Source organism: Aotus nancymaae, unplaced genomic scaffold, assembly GCF_030222135.1.
Source record: "Aotus nancymaae isolate 86718 unplaced genomic scaffold, 86718_ANA_hifiasm-v0.15.2.pri h1tg000059l, whole genome shotgun sequence".
Lineage (NCBI taxonomy): Eukaryota > Metazoa > Chordata > Mammalia > Primates > Aotidae > Aotus > Aotus nancymaae.
The window spans coordinates 10,461,758-10,465,783 of record NW_026988473.1 but is presented as its reverse complement, the minus strand read 5'-3'; the positions used below and the strand labels follow the sequence as shown (position 1 = coordinate 10,465,783).

Below are 4,026 nucleotides of genomic sequence, written 5' to 3'. Positions count from 1 at the left end.
TTTCTGAAAATTTTTGTGGCCAGTGGTGCCTTTGCCTGAGTTCTTGTCCTTGGGGTACACACACAGTGAAGGGTAAAGAAGACCAAGAGGAGCTTTATTTAGGGTTAGAACAGCTCAGTGGAGACTGGCAGTAGGTAGCTCCCCTCTGTAGGCAGGCAGGTTGTCTGCGGAGTGTTCAGCTTTCAGCAGAGAGGGTAGCTCCTCTCTGCAGCTGGTCCTCTGGATGTCTGTTAGCAGAGAGGAGGTCCTGGAGAGGGTGGCTTCTCTCTGCAGGCAGGTTGTTTGGTTGTCTCTGCAGGTCTCTGAAGCTCTCAGCAGAGAGAGTAGCTCCTCTCTGCAGCTGGTCATCCTATGTCTGCTCAGCTCTGGTTGAACCCAGGGCTTTTATGGGCCTCAGAGGGGAGGAAGTGCATGCCAATTGGCCTATGGGTGGCCATGGTTGGGCCTGGAAAAGGCACCAGTTCCCACTTGGGTCGGTGGGACTGGCAGCTGGTCCCCAGCCTTCAGGCCCTCCCTGGCCTGAAAGAGGGACCTTACTGGAAACCCATCCCCTCCTACTTAGAACTTTGGCTGCCTCCTGCTGTTCATGGTGCCTGGACTTGGCTTGACTTTGCTCCAAGATTGAAGCAGGTCCCAAGAGCAGGGAGAAGCCAGACAGTGGAGGCAGACACTTTGAGCCTGCAAGAGTGGGGTGGGGTGGAGCCCATCCCAGGTTCCCAAGAGCGCAGGCATGCCTGAGTTTGGCGGCCGCAGTTTGGGCACCTGCAGTCTCACCAAGGAGGACAGGTTTCCTGCCTGCTGTGTGGGGCATGCAGCCCCGGTGGTGCCTCCCTGCTGCAGCTGGGATGATGGCAGGCCAACTAGGGTGGCTTCCACCACCAATTGTACCACAATATAATCAAAGAATGGATATGGGAAAATTTCCCAGAGAGTCTATTAAAAGAGTTACTTAATGACTTATTTGGGCAATTTAAAACGTTATTTAAAATGTAAATAAAAAGTATGCTGTTGTAGAAAGGAAAGGAAGATGCCTATGAATATGAATAATTAGAATAAAACTACATTTTAGCATGCTGCTTCCAGCTATAACTCTATACACTATGTTGCTTATCTTTTTCCATTTCAGAAATAGTTTAAAAAGCATCAGATAAGTAGATCTGAAAATGTCCTTAATTTTAGAAAATGACTTAAGAGGTATATCAGGTGAAGCAAATCCAGTATGTAAGTTTTAAGCATATTTCTGTCAGAAGCTGGGGGCAGGGGAAGTACTAATGAAGACAGGTGACTTTAAGAAAATTCATGAAATAATATAAAATGCAAACAAGACAAAAATGTTAAACATAAAAAACTAAAGTCTCATCAAATACATTCCTTGGTGATAGCCATTGTGATCAATTTTTCTAAAGTTTTTCATAGTGTATGTATGCATATATATAAAATATATAAATTATGCAGATCAATTATATAGATAAATATGTAGATAAATTATATAGAAAAATATGTAGATAATTTATATAAAATTATATATTGTATGGTAACATTTAATATATTAATATTCAATATGTTATATATTATGTAATATATAAAAAATTAATGCCATAGCTCTTGCCAAGGAATTTATATATATACTATAGGAAACTGTGTGTGTGTGTGTGTATATATATATGTATGTGTACTGTGTATATATGTATACTATAGGTATGTGTGATAGGCATGTATGTTATATATACTGTAGGTACACAGGTTTATTTTGTTATTTTTAATTGCTGAATATCAGTGCATTGTATTGATATACCACAATTGATTTAATTCATATCAAATGATGGATTGTTGAATTGATTCTACTTTACTAATATTGCAAAGAGTACAGTAATTGATATGTTTTAAGATAAACTGTTGCAATCTCATATCAATATTTCTATGGGATAAAATATTAAATTACGAATTGTGATAAAGAATAAACATACTAAAACAGTATTTATTGCTAAATTATTCCCTGGAAATGTATCAATTTACTTCATCATAGGAAGTAAATGATATTATTTCTAAGAAAACCATTATGACTGAATGTTAACAAACTTCTTAAACATTTTTTCCCAGAAGGGTGCAAATGATACCTATTTATTTAAATTTGAAATTTTTTGCCTATTGTTTTTGCTTAGCTAGTTTTTTTGTAGCACAGATCCCTTTCATAAATGCAGACCCATCCTTGGGTTTTTCTTTATGGGTTTGATTTTCACGTCATTGAAAATGATCTTATCCAAGTTAATTTATTAAAGTAGTCATCAGTTGGTTTTGTGTCTTTTTTGTTACATGAAAAATCATTTAGAGGTAATTGTAGATTCATACACAGTTGTAAGAAACAACATAGAGAGATCAACAACACAAAACATATGTGCGTTGGTCTCCTAAGGGCACCTACCTGGCTACCTTTCATCAAAGAGGCATTGCTCTATGAAACGGGAGAAGGGGAGAGAAATTCAAGCACATTCAGAGATTCAGCCACCAAGGGGTTCAGCTCATTACTTCTCACCTTGTGAAAGGTACTTGGTGACCTTCAGCCCCCTGATGGACACGCAGGATGACCTTGAAACCATAAACATCTGGGACATCCTCACAGGGCACAAGAAGAGAGATTTTCACTGTGAGAGCTCAGCCCATTAGCGTATTCTTAAATAGAGCCATGATGGTAAATTCTTTGCCAGAATGACCCTGGGTACGCTTAGTATCTATGAAACTCCTTCTATGGGTCTTTTGGATAAGAAGAATTTGGAAGATCTCTGGGATAAAAGACTTTTCTTGGTCTCCTGGTGGTAACATAATCGCCTTCTGGGTGCCTTAAGACAAAGATACTCCAGCCAGGGTAACCCTGACGCAGCTCCCTACCAGGCAAGAGATCCGAGTGAGGAAACTGTTCAATGTGGTGGATTGCAAGCTGCACTGGCAGAAGAACGGAGATTACTTGTGTGTGAAAGTAGACAGGACGCCGAAAGGTACCCAGGGTGTTGTCACAAATTTTGAAATTTTCCAAATGAGGGGAAAACAGGTACCTGTGGATGTGGTCGAAATGAAAGAAACCATCATAGCCTTTGCCTGGGAACCAAATGGAAGTAAGTTTGCCGTGCTGCACGGAGACGATCCATGCATATCTATATTTTTCTACCAGGTCAAAAACAACGGGAAGATTGAACTCATCAAGATGTTCAACCAACAGCAAGCAAACACCATCTTCTGAAGCCCCCAAGGACAGTTCGTGGTGTTGGCGGGCCTGAGGAGTATGAACTTCGGACTGCACAGTCATGAACATCGCAGAGCACTACATGGCCTCTGACGTCAAGTGGGATCCTGCAAGTGGCGCTGCTAAGAGTCTACAAAGCCAACGCAGGTGGTTCCGACAGAAAATCCCAAACAATAAAGATGTGTTAGCGGTGCCTTAAATCCCCCCACTATAGACACCAGGGGCTGAAAGGCACAAAAATGTGTCGCAATGGCAGAATCCCAGTCGAGGTCACAGTCCAGAGCAAGAGCATGGGGAGGTGGCGGGAGTCGCCCGGGCTTCCCTGCAGGGCAGCCTCGACTCCACACCACATGCGCTGCAGGCAGCGCTCCCCAGTCACTCCTGATGCCCGAGGGGGATGATTTCTTCAGTGACAGAGAACTCGATGGTCTCCTCCTCTCAGTCGTCCACGTTGCTGTCCAGCCCGTCAGTGTCCCCCTCCTCGCAGCCAGGTGCTCGTTTTTTCCGCTCCATATAGAGCTCCTGGACTGTCTTCCGGTACTTCCGGAAGTGTTCCATCATGGTGCGCCGTCTCTCCACCAATTCCTTTGAGATTTTGGACTGGCTCAAAGGTTCCTTCTGTTCAAAGATCTTAGAGAATTTCTTCAGCTCCTTTTTTTTTTTTTTTTTTTTTTTTTTTGAGACGGAGTTTCGCTCTTGATACCCAGGCTGGAGTGCAATGGCGCAATCTCGGCTCACCACAACCTCCGCCTCCTGGGTTCAGGCAATTCTCCTGCCTCAGCCTCCTG

General features: G+C 42.7%; 1 pseudogene; it reads left to right on the top strand.

Moving 5' to 3' along the window:
• The first annotated feature begins 435 nt into the window (after nt 1-435).
• On the top strand, nt 436-3,639 carry LOC105718557 (eukaryotic translation initiation factor 3 subunit B-like; annotated as a pseudogene).
• Nucleotides 3,640-4,026: the final 387 nt, after the last annotated feature.